Source organism: Monodelphis domestica, chromosome 5, assembly GCF_027887165.1.
Source record: "Monodelphis domestica isolate mMonDom1 chromosome 5, mMonDom1.pri, whole genome shotgun sequence".
Taxonomy (NCBI): domain Eukaryota; kingdom Metazoa; phylum Chordata; class Mammalia; order Didelphimorphia; family Didelphidae; genus Monodelphis; species Monodelphis domestica.
The window spans coordinates 301,666,155-301,688,109 of NC_077231.1; the positions used below are offsets into that span (position 1 = coordinate 301,666,155).

The 21,955-nt window shown below is 39.2% G+C and overlaps 1 protein-coding gene across 15 annotated transcripts in view; it reads left to right on the forward strand.

Moving 5' to 3' along the window:
• Window positions 1–21,955, forward strand: part of RBMS3 (RNA binding motif single stranded interacting protein 3) — a 1,500,462-nt gene that overhangs the window by 114,449 nt on the left and 1,364,058 nt on the right. The gene's annotated exons all lie outside the window — the stretch shown is intronic.

Here is a 21,955-nt window from a genome sequence, read left to right on the forward strand (position 1 = left end):
TATAATAATAAGATAATATAATAAATAAGATAATATAATAAAATAGGAGTGACACCTACTTTTTTGAGTTGCCATAAGGATAAAATGAGATAATTTCATAAAGCCCATTGCAAACCCTAAAGTACTATGGAAATCCTAGCACATTGTTACTATTGTTATTATCTAGTCAAAGAGATTCATAAACTCATTGATCTGAAGCAAAAAGAGGGACAAATACTTAGTACTAGATGGGGCCTGAGAAATCAAAGTCTACCCTCTCATTTCACAGATGAAGAAACTGAGACTCAAAAAGTTCTAGTGACTTTCATAAGGTGTCAAGGAGAAATGTTGGGGATTGGACCCAGGTGTCCTCTGTCTCTATAACCTGTATCCTTTACAAAGGGTAGCGAGGGGGCATAGTGGATTGAGGACTGAACGTGAAATCAGGAAGGCTGATCTTAGTCAGTTCAAATCTGGTCTCAGACACTTGCTAAATGTGTGACCCTGGGCAAGTCACTTAATCTTGTTTGCCTCAGTTTTAAGTCACTTAACCTTGTTTGCCTCAGTTTCCTCATTTGCTAAATGAGCTGGAGAGGGAAATGACAAACCACACCAGTGTTTTTGCCAAGAAAACCCCAAATGGGGTCACAAAAATTTGTATACAACAAAACCCCAACAACAACATGTAGCTTTCTAATAAGTGACTGAGTCAGAGTTTGAACCCAGATCCTCAATCTCTAAATCTACCCCCCCCAGCTATAAACATTCAACCATATTTTGTTTATTCAAATGTTTAGAATAATAATGATGCCGTCATTGAGAAGCTAGGATTTTCATTGGACTTTTACATTCTCTCAAATTCCCACAAACCCTGGAAAATGAAGACTTGAAATGAAAATGACAATATGCCCCTCTCCCTGCTCTTCTATGCTGTGCCATTTCCCTCTCTCTGGGTGCCTCCACTACAACCTGGGATCTCTGGAGCTTAGGACTGCACTTTAAAGCAATGCAACCGGAGATGTATCTCAGGAGTGAGGAACAAACTAGCCCTTGGCCAAGAGATAGGGGACTCCTCCAGTTTAAGCTCTGATTGTTGGCAAGTATTTTCTTATGAAGAGGGAAAGAGAAGCAGGCCCTTAGTCCAAAGGCATCATGGTTCTTAGCTCCCAGTGCCTAGAAGAGTGCCATGGAAATCTTTGCAATATTCTGCTTTTGTGATTCTTGTATTTGATCTTCGGAGAGTTGTATGGTTGATGGGAATTAGTAAAACAGGATGGAAGAGATTGTCTAGTTAAAGTCAGGAAAAGTTGGATTTGACCATTCATTATACCTCTCTGGGCCTCAGTTTCCTCATCTGTAAAATGGGAGGGTTGGACTAGATGACCTCTCTTCCTCTAAATGCATGATCTTGCAGTCTCTAAACCCTGCTAAGCCTCAGTTTTCTTATGTAAATGGGAATAATAATAGCACCTATCATAGCAAATTGTGAGAATCAAATGAGATAATGTATTTAAAGGGCTTTGCAAACCTTGGAGCAGCCTATAAATGTCCGCTCTGGTTATTATTATATGTTTTGGTAGTGTGTGATAGCAAACCACCATGCTGAGAAGACATGATTACGTGCTGACCACCAGACCATGACAACTTCTTAACAGGGTCTTCGGCATGTGGCTAGCTTAACTCTGCTCAGAGTTATAGCCAGTGGAATCATCTGCTGTTCCGAAGAAAAAAAATTCCACTGCTGAGCACTAATTTCAGGCTTCATTTAAGCACAAGTAACACTCCACTGTTAAAATAAACAAGAAAAGGTTTTCTATTACCCTTTATCATGCTTGCAAAAATATTGGGCATGTTATGGTAGTAATAGTAATAACCCAGCCAGTGAATGTGTTTGTGCTAAATCATAAAAACTGACACCAAGCAAAAAGAAACATGCTGGAAAAGGAGAGCGTTCAGGGTGGATCCTGGCCCACCCCTCAGGGGGATGGACCTTTTAAACAGCTACAGATGTATTTGAAATAGTGGCCTTACAGCTTTGCACAGAAGGAGGTGTTAAGCAGCCTGGTGATGTTTCAGAACGTTGGTGGCATTATGCTTATATGTTCTTCTGGCTGTATGGTAGTCTGAGCTGGCATGAGAAGACCCAAAGGGGAAGCCAGCCTGAAGGCAGGAAATTGTGGGACTATATTCAAAGAGTGGATGAATGCTTGAGAGACAGCATGGGTTAGGTGCTGGCATGCTGAACTAGTCTTCAGACAGATTTAGGTTCAAATCCAGCTGCTAATATTTTGTTCCCTCTTTGACCCTAGACAACAAATTAATTAATTTTTCTCAGCCTCAGTTTCCTCAACTGTTAAATGAGGATGATTATAGCTGCAGGAACAACCTTTCAGTGTTGTCCTGAAGAACCTATAAATTAATATTTGCAAAGTGCTTTGTTAACCTTGAAACGGGAGCTTTAGAAATGGGAGCAATTAGCCTCTTATTAGGTGCTTGTTTATATGGAAAGAAAAGTTAGAAAGGAGGAGAAAGTGAAGTGAGATAAAGTAGACTCTTGTCACATTGTCACAATGTTCTATTCTTTCCTTTTAGGGTTAGGATTTTCTCCCTACCAGAGTTATGAAAGTTGTTTCATCCTTGAAGGTGTTAATAAGTGATGTATTCTCTCTCTGTGTTTGTGCTCACTGGATCCTTTGGGAACTAGCCAACATTATTGCATCTGGAGGCTATCCAGAATCCCTCATGATCAATAATGCAATTGACAGGATTTCCTCTGGTGATTTGGGTTCAGGTAGATCATGAATGACTTCATGAACTTATCTTTTCTTTCTCTGAAAGGGCAGTCATTGGAGCTGAAGCTTGAAGGGACCTTAGAAAATACTCAGTTGAACCTCTCAAATTATAGATGAAGAAACTGAGGCTGGAAGCAAGTTGCCAGAGGTCACACAGGTACTAAGAAGAGCTAGGATCTCACCCAGTTTTTCTGGTCCCAAATATTAATATAATCTTTCTCTTTTCTCTTCTCTTCTCTTCTCTTCTCTTCTCTTCTCTTCTCTTCTCTTCTCTTCTCTTCTCTTCTCTTCTCTTCTCTTCTCTTCTCTTCTCTTCCCTTCCTTCCGTCCTTCCGTCCTTCCGTCCTTCCTTCCTTCCTTCCTTCCTTCCTTCCTTCCTTCCTTCCTTCCTTCCTTCCATCCTGCCATCCTTTCTTTCTTTCTTTCTTTCTTTCTTTCTTTCTTTCTTTCTTTCTTTCTTTCTTTCTTTCTTTCTTTCTTTCTTTCTTTCTTTCTTTCTTTCTTTCTTTCTTTCTTTCTTTCTTTCTTTCTTTCTTTCTTTCTTTCTTTCTTTCTTTCTTTCTTTCTTTCTTTCTTTCTTTCTTTCTTTCTTTCTTTCTTTCTTTCTTTCTTTCTTTCTTTCTCTCTCTCTCTTTCTCTCTTTCTCTCTTTCTCTCTTTCTTTCTTTCTCTCTTTCTCTCTCTTTCTCTCTTTCTCTCTCTTTCTTTCTTTCTCTCTCTCTCTTCCTTTCTCTCTCTCTTTCTTTCTGTCTTTCTTTCTGTCTTTCTTTCTTTCTTTCTCTCTCTCTTTCTTTCCTTTCCTTTCCTTTCCTTTCCTTTCCTTTCCTTTCCTTTCCTTTCCTTTCCTTTCCTTTCCTTTCCTTTCCTTTCCTTTCCTTTCCTTTCCTTTCCTTTCCTTTCCTTTCCTTTCCTTTCCTTTCCTTTCCTTTCCTTTCCTTTCCTTTCCTTCCTTCCTTCCTTCCTTCCTTCCTTTCTTTCATTCTTTCTTCATTCCTTCCTTTCTCTGTCCCTCCCTCTCTCTCTTTCTTTGTTTCTTCCTTTCTCTAGCCCTTTGTTTCTTCCTTCCTTTCTCTTTCTTTGTTTCTTTCTTCCTTGTTCCCTCTCTCTCTCTTTTCCTCCTTCCCTCTCTCTCTCCCTCTATCTTCCTCCTTCTCTTTCTTTGTTTCTTTCTTTCTTTTTCCTTTTTTCTCTGTTTCTTAATTTTTTCTATTTACATGTAGAAACAATTTGTGACAACTGTTTTCTGACATTTCATGATTCAGATTCTCTTCCTTCTTCCCTTCTTCTTCCCAGGTGGTAAATATAATATAGGTTATACCAGATTCTAATGCTCTTTCTACTCCATACTCTCTAACAAAGGATGGACAGTGTCCCTCAGGTTGGCCATTCCACACTGGCTACATCCCATTGGCTTTAGTCAGAGAGTATGGAAAGCTGTTCTATTCAGAGTTGTTGAGGTGGGAAAGGCTTGTCTGTTACCTTTCCTTTCACTTATGTTCTAGGGTACAACCCAGATGATGCTGGTAGCTTTCTTCCCATGATATGTTGTTTTTCAGTGTTGGGGGACCTTTAAATATTCTTCCTTGTTTAATATTACCATCACATAATGGAGGAGGCCAGCATGTCTGTGGTAATCCAGGCACCTCATATCTTTCTCATCTGCTCAATGCCTAATTCAGAAATCAGTCAGCCTGTCCTTTGCCCCTTTCTGAGCCAGAGTGACAGGCAGACCTGCCAATTTTGTTGCTACAGAGGCTGTAGATCTTTGGAAGAAAGGCCTCTGGGAGGCAGCCAGCATAATTGCCACCGGAGGCTAGCTGGAGTCCCAAGATATCGATAAGAGTAATAGAGGATTTTCTCTTTCCTTAGATTGTGATTTGGATCATGATGGAGTGGTCTCTGTATCATTTCCTTGTGGAGAAAGACTTCAAGTTATTAGCTATTAGCTCACTGATAAAAGTTTTGGTAGTGATAGTCACAAATATCATGGAGTCCAGAGATGTCCTGGAATTTTGAAAGAGGTGTGTTATGTGTTTATCTGGGTCAGAATAGACTCATTATGGCAGGGAGGAGATCCTGGGGTTTTGCTAGATATGCCAGCAGGGGGAAAACTTGGGCTAATTGCCAAGAAAATTGGCACCAGACCCTGTTTTCCAGGATCAGCCTAAGCCAAATGGAGAGAGAGGCAATGGGGAAAGAACATTCCTTGTAGAGTCAGAATATTTGGCTTGTTTCCTATTTTGTGTCTGTTACTTATTACCTGTGTTACCTTGGACAAGTCACTTTTTAGCTCACCTTCCTTATTTATAATAAGAAAGGATAGAACTAAATAGCCTCGAGGCTCTTTCAGTTAAAAAATCTTTGATCTTTAAGACAGTCCTTGATGGAGGCTGCTGAGTGACTCAGTGGATAGAGAGCCAGGCCAAAAGACAGGAGGTCCTGGGTCAAATCTGGCCTCAGAAAGTTCCTAGATGTGTGACCCTGAGCAAGTCACTTAACCCCCATTGCCTAGTCCTTACTGCTTTTCTTCCTTGGAACTGATACTTAATGTTGATCCTCAGACAGAAGGTAAGGATAAAAAAAAAAGACAATTCTTGTCTTTTGCTAGTCTCATTGACAAAAAGTAATCTAGTGGGTATTTATTTTTTTCATCTCAAACTACTCAGGTAAAATGCAGACTTGGAGGTACATTTAATCTGCACCACTGGAAAGGATGTCCCCACCAAATCAATCACAGATCTTTGGGATTATGTATATGTTGCCATCCTGAAAAATATTGAAAATAGGGCATTGGAAAGCAAGAGTATTACTGTTAATTTAAAAATAAATTTAATGTTTTTTTTTTAATTTTTTAAAACCCTTGCCTTCCATCTTAGAATCATTACTGGGTATTGGTTCTAAGGCAGAAGAGCACAAAGGGCTGGGCAATGGGGGTTAAGAGATTTGCCCAGGGTCACACAACTGGGAAGTGTCCAAGGTCAAATTTGAACCCAGGATCTCCCATCTCTGGGTCTGACTCTCAATCCACTGAGCCACCCAGCTGCCCCCAATATTTTTTAATTTTAAACCACCTTCAATTCTTACTGTAACCCTCTCTCACATCATTCCATAACTAACTTTTTCAATAAAGATATTTTTAAAAAAGAAGAAAGAAAATCCAGCAAAACAGTAGCAAAATGAAAACGTTTGAGAGTATTTTCAGTAATCCACAGCTATGGTTACCCAGCTCTGCAAAGAAGCAGGAGGAAGTGCCTATTCTTAATTCTTCTTTGGGGTTTGTTCATTAGAATTTAATAAGATTGTTAATCTTATTTTGTTGTTATTGACATGTCTATTTACTCTGTTGGAGTTATTATGTATATTATTCTCTCAATTCTACTTACTTTAACATCAGGTCTCATAAAGTCTTCCCATGTTTCTTGGTATCCCTCAAATTCATTATTTCAGCACAGTGACGTTCCATTACATTGAGGTACCACAATTCATTTAGTCATCTTCCAGGTGATAAAAAGTTAAAGCTTCTAGCAAAAAGGAGATGAGGATGATGGCCAGGTCCAGGCAGCCTCATGCAGTGATGACTGAGAAGTTTATTCATTTTGTTCATGAATGAATATTTCAATTTTTAATAATCAAAAGGTATCTCTTCTATCTTTTGTAAATGACCTCTCTCCCTTGTTTGATTTGGAATTCATCCCTTTCCCTTTGCTGTGAAAGGTACATTGTCTGCTTTGCTTCGTTTTTTATAATATGAGCTTTAATATTCAGCTCATGCATTTGAATTGTCTATTTGAATTTATCATGGAATATAGTGCATAACACTGGTCAAATCCTAATTTCCCTTTGACTGCTTTCCAGTTCTCCCAGCAATTGTCATATAGGGAGTTGTTTCCTAGCTAATTTATGTTTCCAGGTTAATTGAGCACTGACTTATTGAGTTCAATTATTTCTTGTTCTTGTCTAGTCTGTTCTATTGATCTACTTTTCTATTTTTTAACTAGTGACAAATGGTTTTGATGTGTATTGTTTTAGGCTATAGCTTGAGATTTGGAAGTGCTATTCTTCTTCCTACCATCTTTTTTCCCCATCATTTATTTTGACATTCTATATTTTGTCTTCTTTTAAATGAGTTTTGCTCAATTTTGCAAGGTATTCCTTTGGTAGTTTGCTTCATGTACTGAATATCTAAATTAACTTTGATATTATCGTTTTTATAATCTTGGCATGGCCCAGCCATGAGCACCGAATATCCCTCTAGCTATTTAAGCTGTTCTTGATTTTTAGGGGAAGTTTTTGTTGTTTCATCCTTTCCCCTAATATCCTTGATCACTTACTATCTTTTTCCTTCCTCTTAGCTCATAGGGACACCTTCAAAATTGGAATGCAAAGTTGCCCTAGACTCTTCTAATGTTGGATTTAGTATTCACCAGATGGGTACCTATCCTGAGTAGCCTTGGGGGAGTGGAGAGACAGAACTGGATCCAGTCATGTTTTATCACCTTTTCCATCCCAAGCAGAAGAGAAACATGATTCTATCCTGCCTCATGTGATTGGGTAGAACCAATGTTTTCTGCATCATTGTTGGTGGGGACCCGCAGAAAATGAGATTTCAGTATGAATTATAGACACAAGTCAGGGGGTAAATCTATGTATTTTCTTGAGTGAGGGGGATTGTTAGGGGAGAGATATGTATTGAATGATCTAAGTACTTTAAAGATGAGTATTGGGACGTGTGTTAATTCATATGGAATTTTGGTTTTGTGGATTCAGCTGTGATTACTCTACATCTTCCTTTTTGGTGAGTGAGAGTTGTAAGAGCACCGGAGGATATCTGGTCCACTATCTTGCTGACCCTGTGCTCCTAGCACTTATTAGTAATCAAATCTTCCAAATGGATTTCAAAAATTGGTAAGCCAAACTCTTTTCAATTTTTAGTTAGTCTTGGGAACACCCATGCCTTATTGTTCCCATTCAGTCATCTTGTGATGCTAGGACTTAAATCTTGAAGGAGAGATGTAGTTCAATCCAATGGTGTTATATGAATGCTAGATGCTTTAGACCCCTAGCATTATTGTTATTTGTTATGTCTGATTGTCATGGGACCTGCCTTGATTTTTTCTTATCCTTTTGAGCACATGGACATGTGACTGCTTTCATAGTTGATTTTATCTTGATTTTATTTCCAAGGAGTAATTTTGGATGATTTTTTTTTTGTTAAGTGTGGAAAAAAATAACTTGTTTAGTCATTGAAGTAGCAGCCTTGTTGTTGTTTCAATGACATTTAAAAGATGGATGTTCATTACTGGGCATCTTTACAGTCTGGGAAGCAAGTGCAGCCAGGGAAGATGAATGAATTGGAGGGACTTGTTAATGCATTATGTTTGGTGTGTTGCAGGCTGGCTAGGGAAAGGAGTTTACTCTTGGCCAATTTGCTGTCCAGCTCATTTTTTTTCTTATTTTCTATGTGGATCTATAAAGCATCTAGTATGCAAACTTGGAGTATTTCCTTAAACTAGATCCTGAAAAAAACAAACAAAACACTAACTAAAAACTAAAAATAGTGAAGAGACTGAAGCAAATGCAATTCAACATCCATTCTGTCCCTCCTTTTGCTTCTTCCTCTACCAAAAATTGCTTTCTTGATGCCTTTAAGACAATGATTCCTGACTGTCAATCTGTGACTTTTTCTATGGGCTACTGTGGGGCTGGGCCCCAGGGGGTACTTTGGAGGGTTGAATTCATTGCTTTGCCTCTGCAGTTAGGTGTTTGTCTAATTGTTCAGTTATATGGTGGTGGGGCGGGGATGGAAATCACTGAAGGTTTCAATCAGTAGGTATTGATTCAACACCTACTATGTGCTAGGCACTGTGCTAGGAGCAAGGGATCCAAAGACGGAAGTAGTGCCTTCCTTCTAGCAGCTCTGATTCCACAGGGGGAGAAAACATGCTGAACTCTGATTCCATGGGGGGGGGCATGCTGACCTAGAAGACTTCTAATTTCTTTCCCTTATTTAAATCTATGATCTATAAATCCCCATTATATTCTCAGCTCTTTTGCTTTCTTTTGCCTTTCTTTCTATCTTCAGCACTTAGCTCAGTGCCTTGTACATAGTAGGTGTTTCATATTTATTGATATTTATTCATATTTTTGTCTATTGGCTAGTTATCCTAAGTATATACAAAATAAAGATGAAATGAACTAACGTATAAAATAAAGATGAGTTGGGGGGGGTGGGCATTACCAGCTGAAAAGTGGGACTAGGGAAGGGCCTTAAGTTGGTATTTGAGTTGAGCTTTGAAGGAATCAAGAGTTTGACTGAGTGGAGGAAAAAAGAAAATGCATTTATATAAAGGCAAAGACATACAGAAGAGAAGGGATATTTTCATCTGCAAGGCAAGGTTCTGTTTTTAAGGTGTACTTTGGAACAATCTGCCATTCATCTGCCAAGGAATATTGGGAAGGGGCACCTTTTACCCATGTAGATACCATCCCCCTCATTCTTATAACCCTAAAGAGTGGTCTAAAGCAAGGAAAGTTATGTTTTGTCCATTATCATATAAGCAGTAAGTGTTTTTAGCAGTTAAAATTGAACCCTCTTACTCCAGTCCTAGCCCTCTATTGTCTTTGCCAAGCTTGAGATTATTTCTTTATCATTCAGTTTGCAAAAAGAGGTTTGGGACTTTGGAGCTTGAGGAGTCTTGATTCCAGAAAGTCTCCACCAAGAATAAGGGGCTGCTTACTAAAAGTTGGCAAAACCCCAAGAAAGTAGTGATCTCACTCCTTGTTGATTTGAAAAATAATTTCAGACAACATTTGGAAAATGCAATAGAAGCTCAAAGAGTTAGAATCTCCTTTGATATATTTTTCCTATGCCTAAAGGAGGTTATAAACCTTGCCCAAAAGAGAAAATCTGTCTCAATATAAAGACTTCATAGAGGGAAGCAAGGTGGTTCAATGGATTGTGGACCAGAGCTAGAGATGGGCGGTCCTGCATTCAAATCTGGCCTTAGAGCCTTGACAAGTCAATTAACTGCAATTGCCTAATCCTTTCCACTCTTCTTCTGCCTTGGAACCAATACATAGTATGGATTCAAAGATGGGAGGTAATGGGTTCTCAGTAGGCACTCTGACCTGTACCACTTAACCAAGTTAAAAGAAAGCTGGATATATTCAGCTCAAGCTCATGACATGGATTAATCACAGCCCTTGGTATATTGCTAATTCACTTAGCATGGAATTAATGTGATATTTCCTAATTGTCTGTTCTTATTTCTTATCCCATCTAGCATAGACTTTAAGCTTCAGGAGGGCAGCAATCATGTCTTATCAAGCCTTTTTCTCCCTTTGGGCCTACTACAATGCCTTTGCACAGGTTAGAAACTGAATACATTTTGGTAGGAATGAATGAATGAATGAATGAGAAGGGTTTAAGAAACTTTCTAGTTTGTCCTCTTATTCCAGAAGAAGCTCAAGCTTGTGACTTACCCAAGGCCCCATAGCTGGTAACATAAGCCTTGATTGATCTCTCTACACAAAGTTTGCCTGTTTGATTGTTGACATAATAGTCACAATGGACACCTTTCTGCTCAGAAAAGGACTATTGCTTGTCAAGTATTGGGGATGGGGATAGCTATTGATAGTTGTGGCCAAAAACTTCTGGAAAAGAGAGGGACATTCTTTCCTTGTGCTCACATATGAGTCCATCTGGTGTTGGCAACATAGTGAAAGACGACCATCATTCATCATCCCTTTCTAAAGTGGCATTTGGCCAAATGGGCCTATCAACAAAATGGAGGATGGAAAACATGATCATAGTGGTAAGCAGTGCATTTCCTTTCTTGAAAGATAGACAATCTCTCAAGGCAAACTCATCATTCCTCATAAACAAGTAGATGGGGGGGGGGGGGGAGCTGGGTGGCTCAGTGTATGGAGAGCCAGGCCTAGAAATGGGAGGTCCTAAGTTCAAATGTGACTTCAGACACTTCCCAGCTGTGTGACCCTGGGCAAGTCACTTGACCCCCATTGCCTAGCCCTTATCACTTTTCTGCCTTGGAACCAATACACAGTATTGATTCTTTTTTTTTTAATTTTATAATATTTTATTTGATTATTTCCAAGTATTATTCGTTAAAGAGATAGATCATTTTCTTTTCCTCCCCCCCACCCCCCATAGCCGACGTGTGATTCCACTGGGTATTACATGTGTTCCTGAATCAAACCCATTACTATGTTGTTAATATTTGCATTAGGGTTTCCTTTAGAGTCTCTCCTCTGTCATATCCCCTCAACTGCTGTAGTCAGGCAGTTGCTTTTCCACGGTGTTTCTACTCCCACAGTTTATCCTTTGCTTATGAATGGTGTTTTTTCTCCTGGATCCCTGTAAGTTGTTCAGGGACATTACACCGCCACTAATGGAGAAGTCCATTACGTTCGATGATACCACAGTGTGTTTGTCTCTGTGTACAATGTTCTCCTGGTTCTGCTCCTCTCGCTCTGCATCACTTCCTGGAGGTTGTTCCAGTCTCCATGGAACTCCTCCACTTTATTATTCTTTTTTGCACAATAGTATTCCATCACCAACATATACCACAATTTGCTCAGCCATTCCCCAATTGATGGGCATCCCCTCGTTTTCCAGTTTTTGGCCACCACAAATAACGCAGCTATGAATATTTTTGTACAAGTTTTTTTTTCCTTATTATCTCTTTGGGGTACAGACCCAGCAGTGCTATGGCTGGGTCAAAGGGTAGATGTTCTTTTGTCGCCCTTTGGGCATAGTTCCAAATTGCCCTCCACAATGGTTGGATCAGTTCACAACTCCACCAGCAATGAATTAATGTCCCTGCTTTGCCACACCCCCTCCAGCATTCATTACTTTCCTTTGCTGTTATGTTAGCCAATCTGCTAGGTGTGAGGTGATACCTCAGAGTTGTTTTGATTTGCATCTCTCTGATTATAAGAGATTTAGAACACTTTTTCATGTGCCTATTAATAGTTTTGATTTCTTTATCTGAGAACTGCCTATCCATGTCTCTTGCCCATTTATCAACTGGAGAACGGCTTAATTTTTTGTACAATTGATTTATCTCTTTATAAATTTGAGTAATTAAACCTTTGTCAGAGGTTTCTATGAAGATTGTTTCCCAATTTGTTGTTTTCCTTCTGATTTTAGTTACATTGGTTTTTTTGGACTAAAGATTTTTAATTTGATGTAGTCAAAATTATTTATTTTACATTTTGTGATTCTTTCTATGTCTTCCTTGGTTTTAAAGTCTTTGCCCTTCCAAAGGTCTGACATGTATACTATTCTGTGTTTACCCAATTTACTTATGGTTTCCTTCTTTATGTTTAAGTCGTTCACCCATTTTGAATTTATCTTTGTGTAGGGTGTGAGGTGTTGATCCAAACCTAATCTCTCCCACACTGTCTTCCAGTTTTCCCAGCAGTTTTTATCGAATAGTGGATTTTTGTCCCAAAAGCTGGGGTCTTTGGGTTTGTCATAGAATGTCTTGCTGAGGTTGCATTCCCCCAGTCTATTCCACTGATCTTCTTTTCTGTCTCTTAGCCAATACCAAATTGTTTTGATGATTGCTGCTTTGTAATATAGTTTAAGGTCTGGACTGCAAGACCCCCATCATATGTGTTTTTTTTTTCATTATTTCCCTGAATATCCTTGATCTTTTGTTATTCCAGATGAATTTTGTTATGGTTGTTTCTAAATCAGTAAAGAAATATTTTGGGAGTTCAATAGGTATGGCACTAAATAGATAAATAAGTTTGGGTAGGATGGTCATTTTTATTATATTGGCTTGTCCTATCCATGAACAATTAGTGTTTTTCCAATTGCTCAAGTCTAGTTTTAGTTGTGTGGAGAGTGTTTTGTAGTTGTGTTCATATAGTTCCTGTGTTTGTCTCGGGAGATAGATTCCTAGGTATTTTATTTTGTCTAAGGTGATTTTGAATGGGATTTCTCTTTCTAGTTTTTGCTGCTGAGCTGTGTTGGAGATATATGGAAAAGCTGATGACTTATGTGGGTTTATTTTGTATCCTACAACTTTGCTAAAGTTGTTGATTATTTCAATTAGCTTTTTGGTTCAATCTCTAGGATTCTTTAAGTAGACCATCATGTCATCTGCAAAGAGTGATAACTTGGTCTCCTCCTTACCTATTTTGATGCCTTCAATTTCTTTTTCTTCTCTAATTGCTACTGCTAGTGTTTCTAGTACAATGTCAAATAATAGAGGTGATAATGGGCATCCTTGTTTCACTCCTGATCTTATTGGGAATGCATCTAGTTTATCCCCATTGCAGATGATATTAGCTGATGGTTTTAGATATATACTGTTTATTATTTTTAGGAACAACCCTTCTATTCCTATGCTTTCTAGTGTTTTTAATAGGAATGGGTGTTGTATTTTATCAAAGGCTTTTTCTGTGTCTATTGAGATAATCATGTGGTTCTTGTTGGTTTGCTTGTTGATGTGGTCAATTATGTGGATGGTTTTCCTAATATTGAACCAGCTCTGCATCCCTGGTATAAATCCTACTTGATTGTGGTGGATGACCCTTCTGATCTTGCTGATCACTTGCTGGAGTCTTTTTGCTAGTATCCTATTTAAGATTTTTGCATCTATATTCATTAGGGAGATTGGCCTATAGTTTTCTTTCTCTGTTTTTGACCTGCCTGGTTTTGGAATCAGTACCATGTTTGTGTCATAAAAGGAGTTTGGTAGAACTCCCTCTTTGCTTATTATGTCAAATAGTTTGTATAGTATTGGGATTAACTGTTCTCTGAATGTTTGATAGAATTCGCTGGAGAATCCATCAGGCCCTGGGGATATTTTCTTAGGAAGTTCTTCGATGGCTTGTTGGATTTCATTTCTGATATGGGATTATTTAAGAATTCTATTTCTTCTTCTGTTAGTCTAGGCAGTTTGTATTTTTGTATATATTCATCCATATTACCTAAATTGGTGTATTTATTGCAATATAATTGGGCAAAGTAATTTCTAATGATTACCTTAATTTCCTCTTCATCGGAGGTGATGTCCCCCTTTTCATCTTTGATGCTGTTAATTTGCTTTTCTTCCTTCCTTTTTTTAATTAGATTGACCAGTACTTTGTCTAGTTTGTTTTTTCAAAGTACCAGCTTCTTGTCTTATTTATTAAATCAATAGTTCTATCACGTTCAATTTTATTAATTTCTCCCTTAATTTTTAGGATTTCTAGTTTGGTTTTCTGCTGGGGGTTTTTAATTTGATCACTTTCGAGTTTTTTATTTGCATTTCCAATTGATTGATCTCTGCTCTCCCTAGTTTGTTGATATATGCACTCAGGGATATGAATTTACCTCTGATTACTGCTTTGGCTGCATCCCAGAAGGTTTGAAAGGATGTCTCGCCATTGTCATTTTCCTCGATGAAATTGTTAATTGTTTCTATGATTTCTTCTCTAACTAAACGATTTTGGAGTATCATATTGTTTAATTTCCAATTAGTTTTTGATTTGGTTTTCCATGTACCAGTACTGAACATTATTTTTATTGCCTTGTTATCTGAAAAGGCTGCATTTATTATTTCTGCTTTTCTGCATTTATGTGCCATATTTCTGTGACCTAATGTATGGTCAATCTTTGTGAATGTGCCATGTGGTGCTGAGAAGAAGGTGTATTCCTTTTTATCCCTATTTATTTTTCTCCATATGTCTATTAATTCTAATTTTTCTAAGATTTCATTCACTTCTATTACCTCTTTCTCATTTATTTTTTGATTTGATTTATCTAAATTTGATAATTGTTGGTTTATGTCTCCCACTAATATGGTTTTACTGTCTATTTCTTCCTTCAATTCTCCTAGTTTCTCCATTAGAAATTTGGGTGCTATATTATTTGGTGCATACATGTTGATTAGTGATATTTCCTCATTATCTAAAGTCCCTTTTAACAAAATATAATTACCTTCCCTATCCCTTTTGATCAGGTCTATTTTTGCTTTGGCTTTATCAGATAACATGATTACCACTCCTGCCTTCTTTCTGTCAGTTGAGGCCCAGAAGGTCTTACTCCATCCTTTAATTCTGACCTTGTGGGTATCAACCTCCCTCATGTGTGTTTCTTGAAGACAACATATGGTAGGGTTTTGGATTCTAATCTATTCTGCTATTTGTCTATATTTTATGGGTGAGTTCATCCCATTCATGTTCAAAGTTATGACTGTCATTTGTGGATTCCCTGGCATTATGATATCCTTCCCTAATTCTAACCTTTTCTTCTTCAGCTCTACCTTTTAGTCCAGTGATTTACTTTAAACCAATCCCCCTTGTCCCTTCCCTTGATATGTTTCCTTTTTTAGTCCCTCCCTTTTTGTTCCCTCCCCCTCCTCCTCTCTTTCCCTCCCCCCTCCCTCCCTTGGTTTTCCCTTCTCCCTACCCTTGTTGGGTAAGATAGAATTCAAGATCCCAATGGATCTGGATGTTTTTCCCTCTCAGAGTTGATTTCCCTGAGATTAAGATTTAAGTAAAAATTCTCTTCCTCTCCTTCTTATAGGAGTTTCCTTCCCCTCCCCTTCCCATGTGAATCTTTGTGTGAGAATGATTATTCTATTTGGTCTTTCTTTCCCCCCTATTTACACATTACATTTTCCCCACATGTTAGTATACATAGATTGATATAAATGTAGTCCTTATAGAAGAGAGTTTGAGTAAAAGAAGAAGATAACATTTTTCTCCTTTTCCCTTTCCTTCATATTTACCTTTTCAGGTATTCCATGCTCTTTGTTTTTCAGTGTCAAACTTTCCACAAAGCTCTGGTCTTTTCTTTGCAAAAAGTTGGAAGTCTTCTATTTTGTTGAATGCCCATACTTTCCCTTGGAAGTATATAGTCAGTTTTGCTGGATAGCTGATTCTTGGTTGAAGACCCAGCTCTCTTGCCTTTCTGAAGATCATGTTCCATGCCTTACGATCATTCAGAGTAGAACTTGCAAGGTCTTGTGTGACCTTGATTGGCATTCCTTTATATCTAAATTGTCTTTTTCTGGCTTCTTGTAGGATTTTTTCTTTTGTTTGAGAGCTTTGGAATTTGGCAATTACATTCCTCGGAGTTGTCTTTTGGGGGTTTAGTGTAGAGGGTGTTCTGTGAACTCTCTCAGTGGCTGTATTGCCCCCTTGTTCTAGAATCTCTGGGCAATTTTCTTTGATTATATCTTGTATTACGATGTCGAGTTTGCTGTTTATTTCTGGCTTTTCTGGAAATCCAATTATTCTTAAATTATCTCTTTTCCCTCCATTTTCCAAATCTGTCACCTTGTCAGTGAGATATTTTATGTTCCCTTCTAATTTCTTGGTCTTTTGGCTGTGCTTAATTAGTTCTTGCTTTAAAGCCTGGTTTTCCTTTTCAGTTTGGTCAAACTGGTTTTGTAGATGCGTGAATTTCTTTTGCATTATTTCTCATTTTTCCTCCCAGAAGGCTTCCATCTTTTTTTATCATTTCTGATTCATATTCTTCATGGGTTTGTGGAGAGTTTCCATTTCCTTTGGAAGGTTTCGGAGCATTTGCTTGTGTTTCCTCTTCTATCTCCTCTGTGTTTTATATTTTTGCTCCATAAAATGTGTCCAAAGTCGCCCCCTTCTTGTTTTTTTTGGAATTTTGGGTTTTTTGTGCTTCTGTGGAGTTTGCCATCTCTATCTGAGTGGGGAGGATTAGATTTTCTTATCTCTGTCTGGGGTTCAGAAGTTTTAGCCCTAGGCAGATTGTCCCTTCTATGGCTTCACCTTTGTTTCTGTGCCTCAGCCAGCACTCTGAGGGGGGAGGGGCCGCAGCTTCCTGGAGCTCTGAGGGCTAGTGATAAGATTAACCTCAGACTGAGTATGCCCTCAGCAAGGACCTTCAGTGAGACTCAGATGGAAGGATCTGTTCAGGGGGCTACAGGCTCCTCCTGTCTCTCTCTGTTTCCCTGCTGTCTGGGTGCCCCCTCGACTGGCTCAGGTTGTTTTCAGGATTCGGCCTTCAGCTCCGAGGCCCTTTTGCCAGCCCTGAGGGTTACTGTTGTTTCAGAGGACCCTGCACTCTGAGGGGGGAGGTGCCCTGGCTTCCTGGAGCTCTGAGGCCTGGTGATAGGATTAACCTCAAACTGAGTATGCCCTCAGGCAGCGACCTTCAGTGAGACCCAGATGGAAGGTTCTGGTCAGGGGGCTAAAAGCTCCCCATCTCTCTCTGCCTCCCTGCTGTCTGGGTGCCCCCTTGACTGGCTCAGGTCCTTTTCAGAGGGCGGCCCTCAGAACAGCCAGCTCAGGAGGCCTCCCTGCCTGCCCTGAGGTTCCTGCTGCTGCCTCAGACTCAGCACTCTGGATTTGGGGGGATGGGTCCTGGGACCTTCCCTTTTCCTTCCCCTTATATCCAAGTGATCTTGGGCTCTGACTCTTGGGGGGCCATACCTTTTGATCCAGGTCCAGGAGGAGTGTTTCCGGGGTCTATTCTACTGTTTGTTTTGAATTTCGATGACCTAGGAGCATTCTGTTTGAGATCGGTAAGGAAGGGTTTCTGGAGCTTTAGCTTTCTCTAAGCTGCCATCTTGACCGGAAGTCCCCACAGTATTGATTCTAAGGTGGAAGGTAAGGGTTAAAAAAATAAACAAATAGATGATTTGGTAACCATATTGACAAGGGACTAAGAACTTTACATCACTCTCCATTCTTACTGGCCAAGTTTGTGGTAATTAGGGATTGGATATGTATTGGGTCAGTCTGAGTTCAGACAGTAATGCTTGAAGAACCACTGAAGGGGAAAATCTCTGTTTTATGAGGAGACTTGTAGTCACCAGACTACTTTGTTTATGGTCTAAAGATTCATTTGTAATTCCAGAGTTGTATATGTCAGAGAGGTTGTGGATCACTACCCATAAGCATTTAGACATTTTTTTTTCCCTTTGGGCTTTAACTGCCCTCCTCTATCCCTTGTCCCCTACACAGTTGCAAAGATTTTACGGTTAATATTCTAGTGCACATAGAGAAGATGGATCATAGTATCTACATCATTATTGTTGTTTTTCTGGTTTCTCTTTGTTCACTTGTGTCTGACTTTTCATGTCCCAATGGTCCCGAGCATGTCAGGCCCTTCTGTCCTCCTCTATCTCAGAGCCAGGCCAAGCTTGTGTTCATCACTTCCATGAAATCATCTCTTCATCTTCTCCTTTGCTGACCCCATCTCCTTTGACCTACAATCTTTCCCAACACCAGGGTCTTTTCAATAAATCCTGTCTTCTCTTTATGTGGCCAAAAAATTAAGCTTCAGCTTTAGTATTTGACCTTCCAGTCAATAGCCTGCATCTATTTCTTTAAGTATTGACTGATCTGAGGTCATTGAGGTACAAGAGTCTCTCCAACATCTTCTCCAGGTTTTGAAAGCATCCATTCTACAATACTCAGCTTTCCTCATGGACCAACTCTGAGAGTCACACATTGCTACTGGAAAAACCATAGTGTTGGCTTATGCAGACCTTTGTCAGCAAGGTGATGTCCTTTATTCCATCCACCACTATTTTGTTGATGTTTGGCCAAAGAATAATGAGGGTACCTTAACAGCAGCCAAGGATAAATGAGTCTGCTAGTAGGTTACATGTTTTGTCTAGGCTTGCAGTGCTTTTTATTTCTTCTATGAAGAAGATGAAATTTCTATAACTCCTATCTTCTTTGTCCCTAAGTATGGTTTTCTTTACCGTTTATTGAAAATTGTTGCCTGTGTTTTCTCTATAATATAGATGTGACTATGCTTCTTGAGAGTCTGTTCATTGGCACAAGTGCTCTATCCACTAAAAGTCATGACCCTTCTTGGCTTTCATTGATCATTTTTGAGAGCAGGTCCAGACAAAACATTCATCACCCAGAAGTGACTCTCTAAACCTCTCCCAGTGGGTCTTTGGACAAGACTTGGCTCTGTCTCTTACAGTCCCTAGTTTCTTTCCAAACTCTGTTCACTAGATTTAGCCTTAAAGCCTTCTTGGATGGGTAGGACTGAAAATACCTCGTCCTCTACTGCTGGTCTTCAAGAATCCAGGACCCCCTTCACATCATTGGTGAGGAATTGGAGGACCCTTAGGTGGGGAATTTGTACTGTTATTTTGTTGTCATTATGAACATTAAGAACTAATGCATGTTTTGATTAGTTCAGGGAACTCCCAGTGAGGAAATGTGCTCCATCAATGCACACTAGAATCTAACTGTTCATCTTAGAGATTGCTGCATGCATTGATAGGTTGTGACTTGCCCAGGGCCAGGCAACCCATTATTTATGTTTGGCAGGACCTGAACTTGGGTCCTCTTGATTTTGATACTAGCTCTCTGTTCATTTTACATGCTGTTTAATAAGGAATATGCACCAGGAGAATGAAAATGACAATCCAAAGGAGAGACATGGATTCTGGCTGTTATGTGTTACTGATGATGACTTGCATTCAGAAGGATGTTATGGAAGACAACTTGATCATCTACCTGCTGAGATTAAGACACAGAACTTTAATCCTGATTCTAAGGTTAATTAATGCTCTATTTGCTATGCTCACTGCTTTAACATAAATCTCTTCCTGAAGTAGACAGAAGGCTAGATTTGGAGTCAAGAAGATCTGGTTCAATCTCATCTTTGATGAGATCACATTAGGTTGGTGACCAGGAACCCTTTCTTGGCTCAGGTAACTAACTCTCTTGGATTATATGCTATTTATTAATTATTAAAATAAGTTAGGCAGCTAGGTAGCATGAAGATGGAATTTAGCTCTCCCCTGATTGTAACAATGAAGATACTTAGCTCTTCCTTGATTGTGAAGATTGAATTGTAATCCTCATGTCTATTTGCTGATTTAATCCCCAGAAAAATGTAAGCACAGTATTTGAAAGTTTAGTGGGAAGATCTGCCCATGTTAGATCTGATCACCAAGGGTGTAAATCTCCCACTTAATCATGAGTTGGAAGTCTGTGACCCATGTGTGCAATAGTGGGTAATGAATTAGAATCAACTAATTGCCTTCTGGACAGTCCTAGAGGCAGAGCGTCTGCTATGATTGGTAGACATGAAATTTAGGGGAGGTGGCACAAGAGAAAAAGATCTGGAAAAAGAGGACCAGTGGCCAGAAGAGGATATATTCAAGATTCCATTCGATTTGAGTGAGATGGAAGAACTCTGACTCAGAGTAAAGACTGGCACTTGAGGAGAGACTGGAAGAGGAACTCTACCCTGGAGGAACTCGTGCAGGAGACCTCAGACCATTTCCCTTTTAGTTGGTCACCACTGGTGAGTGAAAAGCTGACTTAATGACCCTTTCTGGAGCCATGAAGCCTGAAAGCCCATCATCTTGAGATTCTTTTCCCTGGCTGGGGCTTAGAATTTCTAACTGGTATCAGCAGAAGTCAGAGCTCTCTCTCTCTCTCTCTCTCTCTCTCTCTCTCTCTCTCTCTCTCTCTCTCTCTCTCTCCTCTCTCTCTCTCTCTCTCTCTCTCTCTCTCCTTTTCTCTCTTCTTTAATATCTTCCTTCTATTGTAAATAAAATACAATAAATTCCATTTATTTTAGTAATTCATTTTGGGATTTAGAAATTAAATCCTTGGTGACCACCTATATAAATATTCAAAGTCCAACCACAACTAAATTTAACAGTAGCTTAGTAGAATGCAGAATGCCAGGCCTGGAGATCAGAGTCCTGGTTCAAATATGTCCTCAGATACTTTCTAGCTCTGTGACCCTGGGCAGTCATTAACTCCAGTTAGCTTAGCCCTTGTCCCTTTTCTTCTTGAATTGATATTAAGACAGAAAGTAAGAGTGACCCCCCCCCAAAAAAAAGCAGTGTTTGATTTTAAAAAAATGGAGGGGAATCTTAGGCAAGCCGGGGGAACCTTTTATTGAGAATTTATGGGAAAGTCTGAAGAAAACTTCCTAAGAAGAGAAATATCACTAGAAATTTACACAGAATCCTAGACCATTATTTAAGCACATAATGCAGTAACTAAAGAGATGTCTCTCTCAGTATTTATTATTTCTGCAGACTTGATTGAGCTGGGTATTTTCCATGAGAGTGAAGGAGTGAGAGCCATCCTGTAAACACTTGTTCCCTTCCCTAATTGGTTAGATGCTCGGGAGGCTATTGAGGTAGGGACCAAAACCTTAAGAGCAAATGAAAAAAGGATTAGAACAAAGAAGCTTTCTGGAGATGACTCACTGAGGCCATTTTTCTGTAGCAAAATCATGGTTTTATGAAGCTCTGCTTTGCTTTAGGGAGAAAAGGAACATTGGCAGAGTTGTTCTTTTTTTTTTTTAGATGGCAGGGGTGGTGGCATTGTTTAGCGTTTGTTTTCTTTCACTCTTCATGAAATTTTTCAGCTGAGGTCAGTTTGAAAGAAGATGGAGCAGCTTTGTCCTCTGCTAATTGGGGTTGCTAAGGAGAAGGCCCTGGCTCTGTTAGAGGCTGACCATTGTTTACTTCAAGGCAGCCCTTTCTTCCTCTCTACTAGTCTTAATCCTGAACTGTGTGGAAATCTTAGATGAAATAGAAAAACCATTGCTAAGCAAAATCTGTACAAAACCTCAATTAATCAGATATAGACTAATCGTGGTCAAAAGTCCTACTCTCCTGCCATAATAAACTCATACACACACATGCATATTTGTACATTTTCACATATGTACATATACAAACACACATTTATATGTTATATACATTTATTTATACAAACATGCATGTGTTTTTCTTTCTCCTTTCTTTCCTTCTTTCCATCTTTCTTTCTCTTCCTTCCCACCTTCCCACCTTCCTTCCTTCCTTCCTTCCTTCCTTCCTTCCTTCTTCTTCCTTCCTTCCTTCCTTCCTTCCTTCCTTCCTTCTTCCTTCCTCCCTTCCTCCCTTCCTCCCTTTCTTTCTTTCTTTCTTTATTTCTTTCTTTCTTTCTTTCTTTCTTTCTTTCTTTCTTTCTTCTTTCTTTCTTTCTTTCTTTCTTTCTTTCTTTCTTTCTCTTCTTCCTTCTTTCTTCCCTTCCCTTCCTTCCTTCTTCCTCCTTCCCTCCTTCCTTCCTTGTTCCTTCCTCCTTCCTTCCTTCCTTCCTTCTTCCTTCCTTCCTTCCTTCCTTCCTTCCTTCCTTCCTTCCTTCCTTCCTTCTTTCCTTCCTTTTTCTTTTTCTCTTTCCCTTTCTCCTTTTCTTCTTCCTTTCTCTCTC